Genomic DNA, 23607 nt, shown 5'->3' with positions numbered 1-23607 from the left:
GAGCGTATGCATGTATGCACACACTTCATTCTTTACAGCAGTGCTCTTGATGAGCAGTGTTATGTTAAAGCCAAGGCTTTGGTTTTCATTTCTGGGAATGAAACTTGAGGATCCCCGAGGCCTCCCTAGAAGATAAGAGCTGTGTGACTTTGTGGAAGCTACCTAACGTCTCTGAGCTTCAGTCTTCTCCTTTGTAAGCGTGTGGAAGGACTCAATGCCATGATACCTGGTCCTTCCCTTCTTCAGGGAGGGTAGTGGTGCTGTAGGGCAGCATGCCGAAGTTGCAAGTTCACCTGGAATCTCCACATTTCCATTGGATTTAGCTGGGGTGCTGGTGTCCCCACCTCCTGCAGGCAGCGAGTGTCTTGGTCACTGCCCACAGTGGAGGAGAGAGGGAGGGGTCCAGCCTGAGCCTGGCTCTCTTGGGCACAGCTGGGAGGTGCCAACCACAAGTCTGTGGCCCTGCAGAAGTGCTACAAGGAGGGTGTTTCTTTCCCCATTGGCACAGTGTCCAGGCTCTCGACAGTTGGACACAAACAAACTGTTCTGGTGGCTGCTTCTCGTTCTCCTTTGCCTCCTGCTTGCTGCCCACCACCCTCGCTGGTCACCGGGGCTGACGTGTAGGGAGGAGAGGTAACTGGCCTTGCGGACACTGCCCGCCATTGTTTGCTCCCTGCGCAAAGAGGCCATTTGGCCAAGGCCAGAGACCACACTCTGGCTGTCGAGGCCAGTCCTGAGGCTACAGGGGGGCCCTGGGTACCCCAAGAGTGCGTATGAACTTCTGTCTTCAGAGGACAGTGTTCTGGACCATTGGTCCTGTGTTCAAATGCTGGTTCCGCTTTTGAAGAGAGTCTGTTCCCCTTAGAGACAGATATGTGTGTAGCCAAGGGCACCTCTGGAACTGATGGAAGGCTGTGACCCTAAAGAGGTGGGGTTGAGGTTTGAGGTCTGTGACTGCCCCTTAATCCCCTGCTGTCCTGGCTGGAGAACTTGCCTGGAAGAGGGGGACCTTAGACCTGGGCCAGGAAGGGTACTTTGGGTTTCAGGGAGGGTGAGAGACTTGTCCTTGTCAAGAATGGCAGGGTCTGTAACAGAGGGAAAGTCCAGATCAGAAGTGATTCAGAGGTCAAATAAGTGAATCATATAACACACCTGAGACTCTCTCCTGTGTCATCTCTTGTCCTTCCCCCAACAGCAGGAAGGGTGTGGAGATTTAGACAGGTTAGGACATTTGTCACATAGTGAGGGAGCTGATCTCAAGTCTCGCTACCCTCCAACTGTCCTAAAGCGTCTGCCCACCCATCCGCCCATCAGTGGGTGCTCTTCCACGTGGGCCAGGCACATGCTTTTTCCTTTTATTATTCTCAGGAACAGACGCCCAGTGCAGACGTGGGCCCCGTAATGACGCTGACTAAGTGCTTAATGGAGATGTTGCTGCTGATAAGCCACAGTTGAAAAGGGAAAGAGGCAAGCAAGCTGGCCAACATCAAAGCCCGTTTTTGTTTATAGATAAGAATAGGTTTCACTCTGTGGGCTCCAGAGCTCCTGTCCCTCAGTCCTCAGAGAGGACCAGTTTTAAAATGGAAGCTGTGTTGCTTTCTCCCAGAGCGCTGGAAGACAGGCCTGCCAGGGCCAGGAGGCCTCCCTCCTTTCCTTCCCAGACAAACCAGGCCACTGCCCTCCTTGGCAGCAGAGGCCCCTGGGGACCAGCGAGGGCTCCCAGCTGCCTCTGGGATCAACAGTGCCATCCCCACCCTAGTGGTTTCCATTTGGTTTTGGTTCTTTAAAACTCTTCATTTCTACTTGAACAAAACATTTACAATAATATAGAAAATATGGATAGTGAACAGGAATGTAGAGAAGAGCAAATTAATGGGCTCAAGCTGCAAAAAATGTAAAAAACATACTCTGTGACTGTGTGTGCAGGGACCGTGCTCCTTTTTAAAAACTTAACGTGGCTGTGATGTCATGTCTCTGGTGACAGGTGTTCCAGGCAAAAATTTTAGCCAAATGTAACTAAGTAATCAGTAGTTTCAACAACAAGGTGATGATTGGACTAGATTTTAGTCTAAGCTGAAGCAGGGATTTGACGGTTTTAGGGAGTGTTTGCATTAGGGATGTGTGTCTGTGTTTGTGTGTTGCTTATGTGTTCTTCAGAACATAGATGGAGCCAAAGGAGAAATGGGTGTTTTCAGCATTGGGGCACATAAGAGGGCAGGTGCTGGCCACCCCAACACATGTTAAGGTTCTGCCTGCCTTAGAGGATGATGAATTCCTTTCTCTTACTTCCTTGGCTCAGGGAGAAAAGGAAGGCAGCAAGTCAGGATGATAAATATGGCACAAACCCAATCCTTTTAAATTATTTTTACAGTGCTTCTGTTTTTATTTGACCCTGACTGAAGTCCCTTTCCCTTTTTAGAAGATAGGCCTTTCTTAGGAGCCTAGGGCAGACTTCTTTTAAGGCTGAGTAAGCTGGGGACTGCTCTGCCCTCCCTTAGTTGCGAGCCACTGTCATGCTGATCTGAAGTGTCTCATGAGCCATCCCTTTGGGCACCAGGCCTGCATCTGGGTGGTTTTCTGTCGCATTAGTACCCCTGCACCCGTGGTCCCATCTGGGGCTGGATGGGGATCAGACTGCCTCCCTTGCTGTCACCTTCTCATTCTAGTACCTGTGCGACCGTATTCCCACTAAGCCCTCTAGAAAGCCCCAAAGGGTTTCGGAAAAGCATTCTAGTGGTGGTCCAAGTTTCAGGACCCTGGGAGCCTCTCTTCTCTGCATGTTTGTTTTCCAGGGGACTTCAGGGTTGGTTCAGCAGTTGAACTCACCTCGCCCTTTTCTGGTGTTTCTGGTGGCTTACAAACCCTAAAATAATGGGAAGCATTCGCTGGCTTACTTGGGGTATTTTGCTTTGGACCTTTCTTTTCAAAGATTAGGAAGATGCCCTTTTCGGTGATTTTTTTTTCCCCCTCTTGGTAATGCTATGAATCAGTGCAAGAAAGAGAAAGTGTAGTTTGTACACGAGAGCCAGATGCAGGATTCCCAGAGTGGGAGGGAGTCTATACCCCGTGGCTATTCATTTACCACATCTTTTGTGCAAATCTCTGTTGCTAGGGAAAGGGGTACCAAGAAGAATAAGACCTGGTTTTTCCTCTTGAGAGGCTCACGGTTTAGTGGCAGAGACCTCGTTGGACACAGATCACTACACTGTCATAACGCGAAAGTGGGGGACTGTGAACAGCGGGGTTCCTCCCTGTTCCTCACTGAAGATGCCTTCTCTGGGCAGCATGGCGGGAGGCCTTGCTGGCTTGGAATATTGTTTGTTCCCGTAAGTGAAGAAGGGTTCCTGTCTTTGGTGGTGCAGCCTTTGTGAAGTTTACGCACCCTGCACAACTAATGAGAAAAGTCCCCTGTGCTCACTAGCTGCCAAATCAGCAGAACCTCACACCGTGGACGCAAACAAGCCAGGAGACTCTTGTTTTTTCAGGCCAACTGTTAATGCTCTCGGTTGGAATAAAAGGTGCTTCAGAACAGGGATAGGTTGAAATGATTCTTCTATTATCTAGAAATTAACAAAGTTGACTTTTTGAAAGAGCGGGTGGGGGATAAACGTGGTAGTCCGCCAGAAGAGGTATAAATTGCCAGCATTTGGGGTTTTTCTGTCCTTCTTTACAGAGAGAGAGAGACTGCCGTGGACTTAATTCTCAACGTATTGAAAGGTTGTACCCTGTCGTAATCATTTTGCCAGGTTTAAACATTTTTCTTCTTTTATGAACACAGTGTATTTACTCCCTCGCTCACAATTATTGTATTCTGTGCATGTGAGTGCTGGCCTCTTCAAAACTGTCGACTTCATCATCCATGTGCCTTCTAGAAATGAGATCTTGATGCCCCCCCACCCCATGAATTATGAAAAGCTTTTCATAGTAATATAATTGATCCACTGTTGGCCACACTTATAAAAAAAAATCAATGTAACGTGTTAATATTTCATGAGTGCCCACATTGCCAGCTTCTTGCAATAGGACCAAACTATAAAGAATGAGAATTGTTTCACAATAGCCCAGCACATGGACAGAGTGCCAGGAAAGAGACTTTGGGGTTGACTTGGAAGTTTGAAGTGCAACAGGGCCATTGAAAAACAGTCCTCTGACTCATGTCAGATTGTTATAATTATTTAATGCCCACAATGCAGCCTTGTCCCCACGGATTTATACTGGAGAGGTTTCTTACCCACACATTGTGGTTATTAGCTGCAAAGAAAGCGGCGTTTGTTTATAGTGATATGGGATATATCTTCATGGCAAAGAAAACACTGCAGATTCTGTCTCCTTACAAAGGAGGCAAGAATTTGGCAGACAACCTTTAGGAAATTGGGAGACATGTTCTCATTACTTTTCATATATGTGGGCGGTCGCACCTCATAACCATTAAACACCTTTTATTTTTAACCTTTGTCCTAAACTCTTGAGAGAAGGAAAGCGTGTGTGTACTTTGCATCATAGGATATTTTATAGCTGATGCGCTCCAGACTGTAACTAGACTTATAATTGGTCTGCCTCCATCAAATGTGGGGTCACCAGCATTGTCTGTGGAACCACTATTAACGTTTGTTACAGTGTGGATGGGTTTTGAACAGTCCTCACATGACCAGACCTCATTAAACTCTCTTCCAAAGGACATGGCATTTTTTTTAAGTCAAGAAATAAAAGTTGAGGGAGTAGTGCTTTGGAGCCTCTCTGGGGACATGTTGGTTTGGAGATCAGTGCTGGTGCTAATGACCCAGAGTCAGGGCGCCCGGCTCCTTGGGAGATGAAAGCCCTGTGAGTCCAGCAGGGTCAGTCAAGTCCAGCTCCTCAGAACTGCCCTTCTGTCTGTGCCTTCGTTGGCCCTCCCCTCTCCCCTCACACAAAACTCTCATAATTGCCTTTGCTGTCAAAGGAGATTCAGTATCAATGGGTTTCTCAAGCTTAGAGGGCGGCAGGGAGACACTGAACCAGAGGAGTGTGAAATTGTCCTGAGGCACTCGCAGGCTGGGGTGTGCAGATGCAATTTATAATTGTACCGGAAATGCTTGTAACCTTTATCACGCTTCGTGGTGGAAATGAGAAAAATCTATGTGAGTCAGCTTAGGACTGGCTTGGGACCCATATGAAGTGACTGAATGCTCTTAGGTTTTGCAAGAGAACTAGAAACAGAAAGCAGGAACAGAAAATAGACTAGGATAACAGTAAATAGACTTTTGAACCCCAAACTAGGGCTTGTGGTATGTTCAAGGTTTTTGATGACATGTCTGGCTCAACAGAAGGTCCTGGAGATCTGTAGGAATTTGAGGCGCTTTGGGTGATTTATGGAGGCCAGAGAACCTACATTTTGGAATTGGGATTTTCCTGGAAAATGTAGCGTATATGTTGACTGAAACACAGACGGTAGGGTGTTAAGAGTGATGCCAGTGATGAGTCAATCATAAGAAAGATTTGTAATTCAGCATCTTCCCTTCCTACTGGTGATGGAGGCTGTATGATGGCATCGTCACTGGTAGGAAGCTCTGAGGTGCTCGTGCAGAGATTTTTTTCAGTTAAAAATAATTGCATCGTCTGTATGAGTATTCACTTTGTCATACTCATATCTATGTTGTATGTACTTTTATGTGCGTATCTTATACATTAGGAAAAAATGTATAGGAGCCAATCTTATATTGTAATATATCAGTCCAGTTTTAAACTCTTTGAAATGATGGGTTAAAAACATGTTTTGCAGATAACCAAATGGCTTACTGATTTTCATATGATAAACATATGCTCAAAACCTTTGTTTTCTTACCCTGATGGTGAGCTCTTTGAGGGTAGGGTCCTGCTTGGGGTTGGAGGTGGAGGTCTGAATGAGCAGAGTGGTCAGCTGGGCAAGGACTTGGTGGTTGGAGCTCAGGGCCTGTGTAGGGAGGGGAGGGGAGGAGGGAGAAGGCTGGGGGCGGGCAGAGTGGCAGGTCTTGGAGGGCACTGTGTGCCGTGCCGTGGAGTATAAACTTCTCCATTAGAGCAGAGCCAGATGGCAAAGTGTGACATGATGCGGTTTGAATGGAATACGCTCAGGGCTCTTGCCCTGCAGTAAATTTTCTGCAACCCACCAGGCACTGCTGTTTTGGGGGCTGGAGAGCGGCTTCATCCCTAAGGCAACTCCATGGCCGTAACTCTGGAGCCATAGGCGCCCCCTGTTCCTACTCACCCATGGGGGCGTTTAAAGCCTCCGTCTCTAATAGCACTTTGTCTCCTGAGAAGAAAGGCACAGTTGTTCCTCCCTTCTTCCCTCCTTCCGCCCCCAAAGCGTTCTCCTTCTCACCCAAACCATGATCTCAGACCTTAGGAGTTACAAGTCAGACATGTCACGGAGCTTCTTTGAGATCAGTTGTCTGCACTGGTGATGAAATCAAAGTGCCCTAAAAGGAGCCTTTGGAGTAGGAACTTGCCAGGGTCATTAGACATGCTCGGGTTGAGGGAGGAAATGTGATTGTATGGGGAAAAAAAGTGGAATACAAAGTAGTGCCTGTGCCATGGTCATGGCTACTGTTTCAGGGGATGAGGACCAGAAGGAAACCCAGACAGATGTTGACTTGTGAGGGCTGATTTCCCAAATTAAGTTCATTATTATAATGATTTTGTTGCCACTGATACACATTAATTTAAAGAAGTCAAAATGTGAGCAATGATAAGATGGCAAGAGTGGGTCTGAAAACCAAGCTAGGAACCCAGGAAGATAAACTGGTGTCTATTGGTGTCTATCCAAGGCTGATGGTGGAAAGGGCTCGGAGGTAAGGGAAGTGTTTGCAGCCATTGGGAAGCTTTGTACCTCTCTGCATGCTTTGTTCAGTCTTTGCCTCGGCCTCCCCTATAGCCCAGCTGCCCTCAGCGTGAGGAAGTGAACCACTGCTGGTATCCAGGGCTTCTGGAAGCAGAGCCCCTGTTCTCCAGTTTATTCTCCAGTTCGTCTCTCCTCAAAGCCAAGATCTTTGTGGGAGGACTTTCTTCTAGGCCCAGTGTGATGAGCCATAACACGCAGTCCTTTTGTAGTAGGTGGTATGTTCAGATCAGTGATTTGCCTTCCTTATGTGAAAACAAGGAGTCCAGATAGGAGTTCTAGTCGCAGTTCCTGCACTTTCTTGCCGTGCGACCTAGTCTAATCCTGAAACCTTTCTGAGCCTTAATCTTAGGGGGAAAAAAACCCAAACAAACCTTAATTGGATCATATGAAATGATACATGTGAAAGTATTTAGGGGAAAAAAAAAGTTCCTGTCATGGCTCAGTGGAAATTGAATCTGACTAGCATCCTTGAGGACGCAGGTTCGATCAGTGGGTGAGCTGTGGTGTAGGTCGCAGACGTGGCTCGGATCTGGTGTTGCTGTGGCTGTGGTGTAGGTCAGTGGCTACAGCTCAGATTCGACCCCTGGTCTGGGGACTTCCGTATGCCATGGGTGCAGCCCTAAAAAGACCAAAAATAAAAATAAAAAATAAAAGAAAAATTAGAGATTGTGAAAGTTGTTTGCACCCACAAGGGGATATTTTTATTCATAATTATATCATAACAATAATGATTTACCTCTTCAGTAAAATGGGAAGATAATTGAGGCCTTCTTTGGGAGTTCCCTCCGCAGGCAAATGGGAATTTAGAACTTCATCTATCCAGCTCTGAGGTAGTTAGAATATCTTTGGGATGAAAGTAGGTTGACTTCTGTTTTGTGAGGCATCGAAGGTATATGGGTAGTGATGGGTTTAGAGCAGTCATCTGCCTCCTATGATAGTGTGACCTCTAAAGGGGTTGACCACTGCAGCTCATTCACAGCTTACCTCATTGGATTCCATTTGGCCACGTGGGTTGGAATTGTAGTTATGAGTGAGTAATTTTCCGTGTAGAGTCTAAACTGTGTCACTAAAGACAGAAAGTAAGTAAACAGTGTAGGAATCCCAGCATGTGAGCTGGGGAGCGTTGATACTGCAGATCTCTAGTCAAGGCTGAGTTAGATTCACATAACAGGAAATCCCTGTTTCACGAGGAGCAGAGGTAACACAATGCTGGGGGTGCCGCTCAGGACCCAGAACCCTGGCTCTCATCTGCGTTTCTAAAAAGCTGTACCTTTTTAGACTATCTCTTAAAAATACATTGGAATTTAACACATCGATGTGTGGTTTCATTTAGGATAGGTGCCCTCCAGGTCTCTCCATGTTGCTACAGATGGCAAAATTTCACTCTTTTTTGTGGATGTATAGTATTCCAGAGTAGTGTGTGTGCCTGTGTGTGTGTGTTTGTGTGTGTATTACATATTCTTTATCCATTCATCTGTTGATGGACACTTAGGTTGCTTCCATGTCTTGGCTGTTGTAAATAATGCTGCTGTGAACATTGAGGTGCATATATCTTTTCGAAGTAGAATAACATTTTTATAACTCTTGCTTTATATAGAGAATTTGTCTTAATCCTCATAACTACCTCATAAGATAAGTATTGTCATGTTCCTCTTTAATAGATTGGGGAACCTGAGGGACAATGGTGGTCAAGTCCAAAGCTAGTAAATGAAACACTGGGATTTGATCCTAGGCAGTCTGGCACCTCCTCTTAACTACTATTCCAGCCTGGTTGAAGTTAGCCCCAGATATACTGGGTACGAAATTCTTCCCTTGATTCCCGTTCATTTGGCAACATGCAGAATTTGTATGCTGCAGTGAAAGTAAATGAGGGCCCCAAGTTAAAGAGTTCCATGGTCAGTGGACTCTCTCAGTGCTCTGAGGAGCATGTGTTATTGGCTGTCCTCCTGAGCTCTCCCAAGTGATGTGCTGAGCCTCATGGACTGGATGTTTAGGTACATTCTTGTGGACCTCATGCTCTCTGGGGTTTGAGGAACTGTGTCTTTGTGTACTGGGAGCATCACAGATCGCAGTTAATACTCCTTTGTCTTAACTGAGATGCAGGCTGTCTCCTATTCTAGGCAACATGTAGGTTCTAGCTCCTGGCTCTTCCAGTATATACCTCCTGCTCCACACCCCACCGAAACCTTTCTTGCGAATTACAGCAAATAATCCGTAACCATAAACAGTCCTTCTGGAGGGTCATGACTTTTGGCTTTTGACTTCATGGTGCTAAGGACATTATAGATGCTCAATTGAAGCTTATTGGAAAAGTGCAAAATGGCTTTTTAGAAAATGCCCCAATCCGTTTTCATGTCCTTTTAAACTATTGATCAACCTGTGTGGGACCTGTAGCCAGATACTGATCGGCTGAGCAATGGAAAATGTCGCATGGAGCACACCTGAGTGAGTGCCACCCACTACCTCCCCACCCTCTCCTCCACCTGCTCTGTTGTCTTCCTTCCTTCTTTATACTTCATCCTCCTTTTTCTCTTTCTCTTCTTAACCTCTCTGCCTCACCTATAAGGAATCTAGGTCTCAATTCTTACATTCGGGTCCTCTGTCAATGAAAATATAGAGCAGCCCTCTCAGAAGTGTAGAGCAATTACTGGAGTAATTACTTTGAAGGGACCATTATGTATGTGGTACACACACCCATTACCAGATGTAGTCCAGGGTGAGGGGGAGCAAGTCTATTCTGTCACATCCTCCTAGGCTGAGAGCTCAGATAATTTATCCTAAGCTTTCTGTCCTCAGCTTCTCCACCAGAGTCTGGTGGGAGATGGGGCAGTGGAGGCCTTGCCTGTCAAGTAAACATGGAGCTGGAGAAGGCCAGTGCTTGTTCCAGGGACCACAGCAGATGGCTGTCCTTGTGCTCACCTTCTCTGCCTCTCCCAGCGAAGCCGAGGTCTTGGAGCTCCCCTCAGGCTTGCCGCCTTGCAGAATGGGGTGCAGTGGAGCTCTGCTGAAGGAACCTCCATTTCAGGAGTGCCCGCATTTTGCTATCAGTGTGGTTGCAGAGATAAAATTAACCTCTGTATTAGTAACACCCAACCCCAAGAACCATGCAATTATCTGATGATTTTATTTAATGACTGTGCTCTTTTCAAAGCTTATTGGGGGTAATCTTCAGAGCATGTCCTGATTACATGTTGTGTAGTCTGTATAACAAGTAGACTAAAAACACAATTCAAACCTAGCTCCAATGTAATTTGTAGTTTTTATATTTCAGGACAACATTCTGGAGTTCCTATTGTGGCTCAGTGGTTAACAAATTTGACTAGTATCCATGAGGATGCGGGTTCCATCCCCGGCTTTACTCAGCGGGTTAAGGATCCGGCGTTGCCGTGAGCTGTGGGATAGGTCACTGATGAGACTTGGGTCCCAAGTTGATGTGGCTGTTGTGTAGGCCATCAGCTACAGCTCCAATTAGACCCCTAGCCTGGGAACCTCCATGTGCTGCAGGTGTGCCCTAAAAAAGATCCCCCTCCAAAAAAGACAACATTCTTAGTAGGTAATTTTTCAGCATTTTTTAAATATGTATTTGGATACATCAATTTGTACTTGTTTAACAGTTTCCATTCCCCTTGCACATCTCATCTTTGAGTGACTGTGGAAGAGGAGAGAACAGCTGTCCTGGTTCTCCTTCACCTTGCTGATTTAGTGACTAATAAGACCTTACAGGACTTGTGTGTGGAACCTTGGGGTCTTTTCTAAATGGAAGGCTAAATTGCAGCTGTGTGATCTCGGGCATGTTACTTGACTTCTGAGCTCTGATAACCTTTGCCTGTAAATTGTTTCCAGCCTGCTTCACAAGGTTGTCCATGGAAAGCCTTTAAGTCCTTTCCCAGGAGCAGGGCAGATGCTGATGCTGCCCAGGCTGCTGCCCCGAGAGGGATGCTGGGATCTTCAAGGAGCCCTTGGCTACTTCACCTTTGCAGCCAGAGATGCCTTCTCTAGTTGGGAAATGCAGGAGGGCAGGGAGAGCAGTGCTTCCTTGATAATTTCTTCCTCTGGGATAATTTCTTCTTTCTGCCTGTTCTGATGGTAGACCAAGCTGTGTGTGGAAAGGCATGAGGCGGGCACATGCACATTGTATAATGTGCTAGTGTTATGTGACAAAGTTCTAGCTATGACGGGATCTTTCCAGTATCACATTTTCTGGGCCACAATACCATTACCAGAGGAAGGAGAAGGAAATGTTTATGTGACACCTATTGTATTTCAGGCACAGGGGCTACAAAGGTGAGAGGGATATTTGGGGGTGGAGGGTGGGCAGAGGGTGTGAGGGGGGCGCTAAAGTGTTAATGTGCAGGAAGTGTGCATGTGTAAATGGAGGAGAGCAAAGGGCACCCTAAATGCTGCAAATTTCCCTCTGCTTGCCCCACCCCATATGAATAGTCTGGTCCTTGGAGAAGCTAAGAGATTTTGCCTTTTCACCCCTCTGAGATAACTGGACCATGAGGACGTCTATAAAATTGGAGAAATGACCTCTGGTTCTACCCACACTCTGTTTTTTTCCCCTCTCTCTCTCTGGTTAGATTTTAAATCCTTGCTAGTGGGTCTTCTATTTATTTATTTATTTTTATTTTCTATGAAATCCCCACTTGAAATATATGGTCTATGTACTCATACGTTCGTCCTTCCTTATCAGATTTATCTCAGGGTGTGATAGAACGTGTATATTACAAATAACTACGATATAGTCTGGGCACTGGGTTCTATTACATTAGGTATTACATTAGGTATTCTATTACATTAGGTATTCAGCCACAGTCTGCAGGCTGGTCTGAGAGTGTAAACAGTGGTTACCCTGGGCAGGTGCAGTGATGCAGGCTGGAAGTCATGTGCAGGACAGAGTGAAGGTGTGTCAGAGCCAGCAGTTCAGCCCAGCAGTTGGATTCTGAAGCCCCATCTGTGCCTCTTGCTGGGTCTCCTAAACATTCAGCTTTCAGAGCAAACGAGGTCTTTGGAACCAGTGTGCTCTTTCAGACCGTGCTGCATGGTGCCTGATAGTTTCCATTCCGGAACCAAGTTGCTGTTGTGGTTTTAAGAAATCTGCCTGTTTTGTTAAGAAACTGTTGTGTGAAAAGTGTTGAATGAGAGCTCCCACAGGAGGCTCCCTCTCTTCCAGACCCCTGCCCAGTTCATCCCCAGCTGGCTCACACACGATGGGGAAAGGGTTTGGGCCAGACTGCTAGAGTCCCCTTCCCCTAGGCCCTTCCAGTCCTGGACACCGGGGAGAGTGGGGGGTGGAGAGAGTTGGTGGGACTGGGCCTGCGAGCAATGCTGATCTGGACGCTGTCAGCAGCTGGCAGTGATGGCACCTTCTCCAGACTGGGCTGCCCCCGTGTGCCCTCCCTTAGGTCACCTTCTCTCCATTCACACAGTCATGACAGGAGACTGTGTTGCTTTTTCAGATACTTAGTTGTTAGTAACCATATGTTTTATATACTCGATGACAGTTTTGGTTCTCTGTTCCTAATTTTAAAACACACATTAATTTTTTTTAAGTTTGTATATTTTTCATTTGTGTGCGATCATCGTCAACAGTATAAGAAAATATTTAGCCAGCTCTGTTTCATAAAGTCTTGAGGAAAGACTAGCTCGAGTAGACTATTTTGTGCAAATTATGAATATGGCTTCTTCCTAAGACTGGGAGCAAGGCAGAGATGTCCATTCTTGCCACTTTTATTAAAAAGTATACTGCAGGTTAAGTCATTAAAGACATCCAGATTGTAAAGAAAAAAGCAAAACTCTCTTTATTTGCAGGTGTATAGAGCCCATATGTAGCAAACCTTGAACATACACACAAAGACACACACACATACCACAAACCTATTAGAACTACTAAGTTCGGCAAGCTTATGGGAATCATATAAAAAAATTAGGGCGTTCCCACTGTGGTATAGCAGAAATGACTCCAACTAGTATCCATGAGGATGTGGATTTGATCCCTGGCCTCACTCAGTGGGTCAGGGATCTGGCATTGCCATGACCTGTGGTGTAGGTAGCATACACAGCTTGGATTCCTCATTGCTGTGGCTGTGGCATAGGATGGCAGCTGCAGCTCCAATTTGACTCCTAGCCTGGGAACTTACATATGCTGCAAGTGTGGCCCTAAAAGCAAAAAAAAAAAAAAAAAGAAAAAGAAAAAAAGAAAAAAAATCATTGTATAGTCTAGGAAAAATGTCTGAAAATGAAATTTATAAAACAGTGGGGAGAAAAATTAAAGAAGTGCTAAACAAATTGAGCAATACTTTATGTCCATGGATTGCAAGACTCAATATTTGTTAATTCTCCCCAAATTGGTTTACAGTTTTTATACAATTCCTATAAAAATCCCAGCATGCTTTTTTTTTTGGTAGATATTGCAAGCTGTTTCCTAATTTTTTATAGAAATACAGAGGATCCAGAATAAAGAATACAAGTTTCAAAAGAAGATCATTTGAGGATTATTATATTTTTGGCCTCAAAACTTACTAAAAAGCTGCAGTAATCAAGGCAGTGTGTTATTGGTGTAAGGGTAGATCAATGGTACTGAGTTGAGAGTTTAGAAATAAACCATTATATTTATTGTCAATTGGTTTTTCTACAAAGGCGCCAAAGCAATTTAGTAGCAAAAAAATAGTTTATTTAAGGAATAATGCTAGGACAATTGGACCTTTTTTTTTTTTGCATATAAAAAAAAAGATCAGTTTAAACCCTTACCTCACACCATACACAGAAATTAACTCAAAATGGCTTGTAGACCTAAGTGTAAAAGGCAAATGTAAAAGCTAATATTAAACTTCCAGAATGTAACATAGCAAAAAACTTCATGACCTTAGGTTAGGCAAAGTGTTTTTAAGATATGAAACTAGAGAAAGTTCCTGTTGTGGCTCAGCGGTAATGAGCCCAACTAGTATCCATGAGGATACGAGTTCAATCCCTGGCCTTGCTCAGTGGGTTAAGGGTCCAGTGTTGCCGTGAGCTACGGTGTAGGTTGCAAATGCAGCTCGGATCTGGGGTTGCTGTGGCTGTGCCCGTGGCGTAGACCAGCAGCTGTTGCTCTGATTCGACTCCTTGCCTGGGAACTTCCACATGCTGCACGTACAGCTTTAAAAAAATACATATATGTATTTTATATATATATATATATATATATATATATATATATATATATATATATATAATTAAACTAGAAATACAGCATGCCAGACTACTTTGTAGAAGGTTTGTTAGCAATGCATATGAGATAATCTCAATCAGTATACTTTTGCTAGCATTGAAAATTATCTTTTATAAAATATTTACTCATTTGTTGGGTAAAAAGTGAACACATTACTTAACTATATTCTCTTGTTCATAGTAAGATTGATTTTTTTTAAAAATGTCTATTAACCACTCAAAATTATGAAAACTTTCTGAGCTCTTCTAGATTTCTGCCCTGTCTTTTCCTGACTGACCAGACCTTTCAGGAGAAATATTTCCTTGGAAAAGAACATAAGTTTGTGGGGCCTTTGTACCTTGGATTATACTTTTCCTTGTCAACTGTGGTTCTAATGGGTCTCCAGGGTAGAGTTATAGGGTCTTTTGTCCTTCTGCAAAGAATATAGTGTGAGCAACTTGTTTTCAAGAAAGCAACAACAGAGTGGAAAATGGACCTGCAGTAATCAGGCGTGATGAGGAATGGTATGGGGTTTGAAATCCACGTGCTTGGGTTCAAATCATAGTTTTTACTCCTTACCAGCTGTGCAAACCCTGGGACAGTTCCTTAACCTTATCAAGTCCTTACCTTCATTCACCTGCAAAATGGAGACCTGATAATTATTTCTCTCTTAGAATGCTTTAAGCCTCAAATGCAATTTTTATATATCTAAAGATTTAGCACTGTACCTAGCCTATAGGAACCCATTATTAATGAATATTGCTTGAGTTTAGATTTTTGGTTCCTGGGCTTGGAGCTTCCAGGAGGAGGTCCTTCCAGGATTTCCATGCAGTCTTCAGTTCTTTTTAAAGTACAGTTTAATGGAAAGCCTGGGAGCCGGTCTTTCTCTCACTCTAGAGATTTCCCTTGGGGCCATGCTCCCTATGGTTTGAATTCATAGAGTGACTGAAGGGCAGGAGGGAATTCCTCTCAACTCTGTCTCTGAGAATCCCTCTGAGTGTTGCTGAGATGCTTCTCATCGGTTCTGTTGTTATTGTTTTTAGGGCTCTAAGCCTTCTGGGTAGAACCCAGTGGATTTTCTTGAGTGCAGAAGAATTAAGTCAGATGAGGGGAAAGCATTTAGACTTTATTATCTCCAGTGAACCATGCCTAATCTTGCTTTAGCCCTAAACGTACATATCCTGCCTCTAACTAGCCCGTGAATTCTTCACAGACAGAAAGACTGAACCTTTTAATTCTATGCATCTCCTAGGCACCTGCTTCCATGCTGAGCAAACAGTAAGTTTTCATGTGATGCTGGGATTGTGCCTGGCATTTTCTGAGTTTCCAGATAGACAAAGTTAAGGAATTATATTCACATCAAATTACATTCATCTGCATAATCTCATTTCGTTCTCTTAATAACCCTTCGGGGGAAAGTCATGAGAATGAGAACACTTATATCCTATTTTCCAAACAGAAAAATTAAGAGCCAGATGAGTTAATGACTTGCCAAACCTGATTCAGCTCTTAGGAGGGAGAGCAGAGATTTGAACTCAGACCTACTGACTCCAGGTCTTAAGGTCTTTATGTTGCTTATGCTGAAGACTGTCAGGTGCATTAGATGCTGCCAGATCGGTAGGTTTTGTCTGAGTGACAGACCACACATCCCACTTGCCTATTTTCAGATTTGCAGGAGAAGGAAAACAGTTTTTTGTTTGTTTTTTTTTCCCATTTGGTAAGTCAGGCAATGGGAAAAATCCTGGGACCAAAGGTATTTACTCCAGGTCTCCCCCTTCCCCCAACTCTCTGGATGAATGTTTATGGATTTGATATCATGTTTTGCCCTCTTTGTGTCAGGACAGTGCAAATGGATGCTTTTGTCATCACCCCTCCCTCTTTGGCAGGAGTTATGTATCCCTGGCCAATGAGAAAATGAGTGAGAGAAAATGATATTTCCTGGTAATGGAAAGTAACAGTTGGTGAAACTTTAGAAGTGTGTGTGTGTGTTTGTTTTAGCGAGTAAGAAATGGCCACAGTGGAGCAAGTTGTTGGTTTACTGGGGCTGAAGAATGTATTTGCTTGCATCATGATTGTCAATAACGATCTTTAAAAACCCCAGCTTGGCTCCGGGGGGCCGCGGGTGCTGCCTGCCGCTGCTCCAGGATGGAGATCTCTTCCTGGTGGACACTTGATTCACAAGTACACTAATTATGCCTTCCTCATCATGCAGCCTGCTGAAACAATTGCCCCGCTTGTTTGGTGCACAGTGTGGTGCTGGACAGCAGGCCTTTTTATGGAACTGATGGCCCTGTATGTTCATATTGTTCTTTATGTACTTATTTTATAGCTTAGGCAGCAGACATTCGAGTCAATTAGCTTCTTGTCTTGCAAACTGGGCACTGCTGTTCTAGAAGCAAGTTAGAAGGGTGTGTCGGAGGGCAACCCGGCTGACCTCCCTCCTTTCTTTTTGTGCCTTGTGGGTTGGTTTCAAATTACAGCATTTTTATTGGCTCTTCTGTGCTGAACCTTGGTTTCAAAAGCTGGCGTTTGTGAGTTGAATTTTTTTAAAGGCGTAGCTCTCCTTTTTACAGAGTTGAAGTTGAACAATACACATGGCCCACTCCAGGGCAGGGTGATGAATTTAAAAAAAAGAAAAACAAAAAAAACCCTATATATAAAATACATACTTTATAGTACAAACTAATCAAAAGTATGAGCAGATAGTTTCTGTACTCACAGTTCCTTCACTGGTGTTGGTAGCATCAGCGCAGGCTTCCCTAGATAGAGTCCTTGTTTTTTTCTTGCTTTGCATTTTTTGGTATAATCTTACACCTGTCTTATTTATTTTTTACTCATATGTCCAAATTGTTTTCTTCACCTTATAAGTTTTGGAACCTGCCTCAAACCCTTCTTGAGAACAAGTTGGCGTATAAATTAGATTGTGTTCATGTATGTCCCACAAATAATTTCTGCAGATGATCATGTTTATGGGGCAGAGATTCAGTGTTTTGAGCTGGTGAGGCTTTTTAGATATGGGAAGGAAAACTTACCCTAAAGGAAAGAAAGGGAGAAAAGGAGAAGGAAATTTGTATGCTTCCTCTTTCTGTCTCCTTTTCCATGTTTTAGCTCCCTGACCTGCCTAATGTGTGCAGTGATGGGGGACATGGAGGCATGGTATCTGCGGAACTTCCACTAGACCTGAGTGCAGGAGACAGGATTTATACCCAGTGACTCTGCCCATGTAGACCATACGGTTCTGCATGCAGAGACCCATGTTTATCCCTGAATCTTCTTCCATGTTGCCTAGCCCAAGACAGAACATACACGTGAGAGAATGAACGGGCAAGTGAGCCCACCCACGCAACTGTTCTCTCCCTCTGTGGCCATCCCTTAAGCTTCACCCAAACCAGAGAACCTTCACCCAGCCCATTCGGCTGTGCTGCATAGCTGTGGTCACCAAGAGACCCTGGGGGTGCCTTGGGGAGCAGTTGGATTCTTTGTAGCAGTCAGTGCCAACTGTGATTAAAGCAGGAAACATTGCTTACCCTGACATGTGTCTTTAGAAGAAAAATCTAAGCCAAAGAAAAGGGTCTCGAATTTGTTCCTTATTCTTGCTGACTTTGAACATGGACTGATAATGCTCATACTGACCCTCTAGCCACACAGTTTTCTTCCTTTATCCATGTATTTATTGAGCATCTTTTACATTCGAGGCTCCAGTGTTAGCACAGGAGACAGAGAAACAAGATTGTGGTGTGTCTCAGCTGGCCCCTTCTTACCCAGTTGTAGAGATTATGCATGAACTTGGGGGTTTACAGAAACTTATCACGAAGCTACAAGCATTAAGCATGTATTGAACACATGTTCTATCCTGAAGGCAATGCCTGGTGCCTTACTTTGTAATCTCTTAGGTATTTCTTGAGACAGGACACATGTGTTAGCATCGTGAGCCTGTCGAGGCTGTCAGTATTTCTTCCTAACCCTTTCATGAGACATTATAGGCTTTTTAATAGAAGCGTTAGGAGGGCAAGGGCTCATAGCTGTCTGTAGAACAGGGCAAGGGCATTTCTAATTGAGAGGCTCAGAGAAGTTTGTTGAGGGGAACTTGGGAGAAAAAAAACTGAGGGAGGCCAGGGGCATCAGAGAAAGGACCCGGGGCAAGTGTATGGGAGCAGTGGCTGTGGCATTAAGAAGTAGAGAGGCTTGGGCTTAGTGAAATGGGAGGCGAGAACTGAGAGAGATGTGGTAGTTGAGGGTGATGATGACTGAATAAAGAGAAAGAACATCTGGGAGACCAAAAAGTACCACGCCTCACAGGGCAGGTGAGGGCAGAGGATGGCCTGCCCTGCAGCAATCACAGAAGCTTTCAGAGGACGTTAATATTAACTTCTGAATCCCTGAGTGAAGTCAGTGCTGTTTCTCTATCTGCATCGCATTTATCTTGGCAGAAAGTGGGCAGCCTCCTCTGGGTTGGCTGGCCTACCTTGTTCATTGGGCTGCCTGGGCAGTTTGCTGGTGCCACAGCCCCTGAGTCCTGGGCAAGCCTGGCCACCCGTTCAGGCAGCCTGAGAATTGGCTTCTCCGCACTGCAAGCTCAGTCACCTCCAAGCATGGAGTGCCTTTTACGCAGAGGTGGGCAAGGAGTGGTGGCTCCATATCATCTGGGCGAATGCTGCCTCTCCAGTAACACAGCCCAGCCTCTTTGTACTCAGGTGTCTACTGCCTGTGTGCATTTAATAAACATGACCTATGACATGTTCATTCTTTTAAAAAAATCTGTTAGTGCATGTGTGATACACATAAATATATACACGTTTCACACATTAATTGGAATGTGTATATTGAATATATATTATATTTATTGGTACACTATATGTACACACAGACATATACTGTGAAATATATATATACTTCTGAGCCCATCTCAAATATCACTTCTTTCATGGATTTTTTTTCCTGCAGACACTGCCCTTCCTCAGGCCCCTCTGCCACCTAAAGGCTTTCCCCTGAATTCCCTCAGTGCCCTCATCTTAGAGCTGCTTTGTTTACCATTAACAAGGTGCACGTTCCCTTCAAACTCCTTGAGGGCAGATGCCCTGTCTCATTATCTTGAGTCTTAAAAATCTTGCTCTTGGATAGTCAAGAAATACTTGCTTGAATAAATTTTTTTTTTAATTGTAAGATTCTGGGGAGAATTTTTTTTTTTCAAGTAAAAGCAAACAATTGCAGTCTCTGTAAATAACTACTTCTGTAGGCTTTATATATTTGTTTCATAGTGTACTTATTCTTTACTTACTGAGATACGCTACTTCGTTTTAAATAGGAAGGAAACATTTGCACTTCTAATTAATATACTGGGCTGGAAATTTACTGCTTCCAACAGGTATAGGAAGCAGGAAACCTCGCCCTCACCCCCACCCCCCATAGCACATGGTATAACTGATCCTAGAGCAGGATGTGACTCCCTAGAGTCACGTAATGGGGGAGCCACAGGTCCCAGATTCTCATCTACATCTCCGATTTTTTTCCAGCGAATCACACTGCTTCCCTGTAATGATTTAGCTGGTTCCTGTGGACACACAAAATGCATTAGGTTGCAAGTTTTATTTGTTTACAATTCCAAGCTCTTTTTATGAGTGTTGGATCTTCATAATTTAGGGGCATATGAAGGATTGTCTATCCCTAAATGCAAAGCAAGAAAACTTAACAAATACCAAGATGGAACATTGTGGGAGATAGTCATTCAGTTAATCTAGGCACTGAACAAAGGTTATAAATATAAAATAGACGACTGGGGAAAAAATAATCAAATTTTTTGGTAAATTGTCCTCAAAGCCAGATTGCTTCTAGTAAAATAAAAGTAGGAATGTTCCCAAGGCTGTGTTTAATCTATAAATTCTTGGTAAGACTTTCTCTCCGCCCCCCCCGCTTTCCATCGAGTTTAAGGTTTCCTTCTGGTTCTTGCACTAATCACTAATAACTATACTGTTGTCACAGCTCAAAACTTTCCTATTGACACTTCAATCATTTTTAAAGATCTTGAATGTTCAACCTTTATAAAGCTAACCTTTTGCACTCTATTAAAATTTAAGAACCGCTTGATTCTCAGTGAATGCCCCAGCTACTGGATCATGAAAGCATTACCTTGTGCCAAGGGCATGATGCAGTACACTCATTCCTTTTTAACAAATAATAAGAAGTTTGACTTTTCATTTACACATCCTGCCAATTGCTAACAAGTTTCCATCTCGTTCAAACACCAGATTGATCCTAAGAAATTGAAAATATTGATTTAACCCTCTGTCTGATTTGTACTGCAGGCACCTGCTAGTACAGCCTTAGCACATTACAATTGCTTGGCTCTAATTCCTCAGGGGACCACTAATAACTACCACATCTGTCTTTTCATCTTCTGAAATTATGCTAGCAGTTGTCCAAGTCAATTGTGATTCATTTGATACTGCTCTCCTTCAAGACATATTGCAACCAAATAGACTTGCTCACCAGTAATATATCTGATGACATAGTTAGTTCTCGTTAATTGACAGAATGATTCAGGCTTTTATGGATGGCATTAATTGGTCCCTTGTGTCTGTGCAATAATTGACCAGACAGAAGAAGCAGCATTAGCTTTCACCCAGTCCAGGAGAGTTTTGAGATGAGGTAAATGTAGTAAGGATGACAAAATGTCTATATTTTTTAATCAAAACTTTATCAATGAATTGGGAATAAGATTTGGGGGGAATTCAGATCATCTGAATTACAAATATTGCATTCCAGCCTGTAGAGATATGCTGAAATGCTGGTCTGCCTTCCCCTGGCCTTCTTGTGCTAAGATGTTTTAATACAGGGTTCAGGTTGAATCTAATATGTACAGAGCAGGAGAGGACTATACCTGAATAAGATAATGAAAAAGGAGAAACATAAGTATCTTTTTGATATCCATCATTAGTAACCTCAACAAACTAGGCATGTAAAATCTGTACATATGGAATTTGTCTTGCCTCTCCCTTACAGAGTAAGTCATACTCCCAGAAATATTTGAATAAGTTGTCTCATCTTGCTGCACCCTAAAATTACTCTTGTCCCTATCCTGCTGAGAAAAGCTTTGGATCCCTTTTTCCTACAGGATACAATTTTTCATGTATAAACATTTTCACAACCTATCACCACTGTTTATTCCCCCTACTCTTTTAGTCACACAGAATTACTTGTTATTTTCAAGGTCTAATACCTTTTAGCCATTTTAGAAATTCCCACTCATTCTTCAAGAAGCCTCTCAGGTGTCTCCTCTGAATTTCTCAAACTGGATTAACTGCCGCCTCCTTGGTGCTCAGACATTTGGTTCCTTGCTTCCCCAACTAGACTTTAAGCTAGCCTTGGTCAAGGACTGGATCTTTGTGCTTGACACATGTAATTATGTAAGGACTTAATAAATATTTGTTGAATGGAGTTGCAATAGTTACATCTTGAGGAATGAGAATTTAAAGTTTGTATTCAAGGAAGATTACTAAGATAAAATCAGATGTCAAGCAATATGTATTATAGCCAGTGTCAACAAGTGGCTGGCAAACAGTGTTGGGGAATAATTATAGTTTGGTATAAAACAAGCCATTTGAGGTGTGAAAGATAAATTACTCAGCTCACATTTGGAGGGGGGAGGGGGAGGTATGTGTTAGGCAAAATAGATTTCCTAGTGTTTGATTTACTTAGACTATTTATCCTTTTAAGGTCATCTGTTACTAGGCTGGACAGTGGCTGGAACAGATATCCATGGAAGCTTTGGACTTGCGAACATAGGATGCAACCTCCTTTTAAGGGCAGTGCACTCTGACAGATCTGGGCTCACATCCCAGCATGGCCATCTGTTAGCTTTGTGCTTTGAATGAACTCTAGCTGGTCTAAGGCTCAGCTTTTTCATCTGTGAATTGGGAATAATAGTAGGGCCTGTCTTATAGAACTTTGGTGGTAATGGGGAGAAGTACTGGGGAAATGTGCTGCTGGCTGGCACACAGTAGGCACTCAATAAGTGATACCTGTTATTGACTAGAGATCATGTTTTAACGCTTCCTTCTGAGGCTTTGGGAAGGTGGAGAAAAGAAGATGTATGTAGAGAAAATGCTTTATGGGGTTTTATGATTTTTACCCTGCCTCTAATTCTCTGGTTGCATGAAATTGCTATTCTCTCTGTGAGATTATGTCACTTCCATAGGACTCAGAGCACGGTGGGATCGGAGTGAGGCAGAGGGAGGGCAGAAGCTGATGTGCCAACACACCAGCAGCAAGTATATGTAGTCTCAAACCTTGGACTTCCTTCCTTCCTTCCTTCCTTCCTTCCTTCCTTCCTTCCTTCCTTCCTCTTTTACTAGAAAGTAGCAGATCTGCCATTGTGATAGACAGTGTTCTATTTTCACTGATTTGGGATAAATTCCTGGTGATGCCAATAATTTATTACCTCGTCTAGGTCTAGCATTTTATACTTAGAACATTTCCATATTTGCAGGAGAATAAATTTGTTTGGTAATGTGCTTTTAAATGATGATGGTGGCTGGATAGATGCATAGAATGGATGAATGAATGCATGAATGGATGAATGAATGAATGCCTTAATGCAGCTTGTTGGAGTTTTATTTGAAAGTCATAATAGTCTTTTTTAAAAATGTTACTGTTCCTGCAATGACAAATGAAGGACACTGAGTGCAGTGTAAACGAGATCAGAGTGATTTCTTCTAAGTGGGATCATTACATTGAGGGAATGAGGATTTAACTTGGAGCGGAGAAAGGACTTAGTAATTCTGGAACCTAGTGAACTTTATAGGGTAGAGTATATGGGACCTGGGAAAAAGGTAATGAATAGGATTTGGGAAAGAAGTAAAGCGGGGAAAAGAGGATGGCAGAAAACAATCATTACTTCTTAATAGATCTGGGAAAAGTGGATGATGACTCCCTCTTCTGTTTAGCACCATGGGAAAATACACAAGTCGTCATTGTCAGTCGAGTTGGATAGAAAGACTCTTCTTGGATTTTTAAGGTCACCAAGATTTTGTGGATGCTCTCAAGCCCGGACTCTGCATATTGTTTCTTCAGGGACAGTTTATGCCACCTTTCAATTTCTGACCTCAAGCTGTGGAAAACAACCCGTTCTCAGGCTGAGTACTAGTTTCTGCGCCTTGAGTGTTATTTTGATAAGCCTTTGCCATGTCGTGGACATGGCAGGGTAAAGGCGGAACAGAAAGCCTCCTTTGTCATAAGAACAAGTAGATCTCTTTTTCTTTGGCAAAGATGACCTCTGAAAAGTATTGTATTATAAAGTGCAGTTTCCTTAAATACAACCAGCTCAGCCCTAATGTGTGCTTTTTTTATGTTCAGCAGCTAAGCCCAAGTTAATTAATGCTGCACATCCCATAGTGACTCTCAAGCCAGGCACACTTGCATATACCCTAGTGCATAAAGGCAAACAACTTAATTAACTTACTCTCCATCCATAATTCTCTTGAAATTAACTATTTATAATGTCTAGGAGTTTACACTGCAAGCATACTTTCAAAACTGTTTGGAATAAAAAGAACGATACGGTCGC

General features: G+C 43.5%; 1 protein-coding gene across 6 annotated transcripts in view; it reads left to right on the top strand.

The window, feature by feature from the left end:
- The window catches only part of TEAD1 (TEA domain transcription factor 1), a 275134-nt gene that overhangs the window by 145647 nt on the left and 105880 nt on the right, over positions 1–23607 (top strand).

This window comes from Sus scrofa, chromosome 2, assembly GCF_054392235.1.
Source record: "Sus scrofa isolate SSC_HxYL_T2T_F1_AM1 chromosome 2, Sscrofa_HxYL_maternal_Yorkshire_Landrace_v2.0, whole genome shotgun sequence".
Classification (NCBI taxonomy): domain Eukaryota; kingdom Metazoa; phylum Chordata; class Mammalia; order Artiodactyla; family Suidae; genus Sus; species Sus scrofa.
The sequence above is the reverse complement of the archived record's forward strand: the minus strand, read 5'-3'. Positions and strand labels throughout refer to the sequence as shown.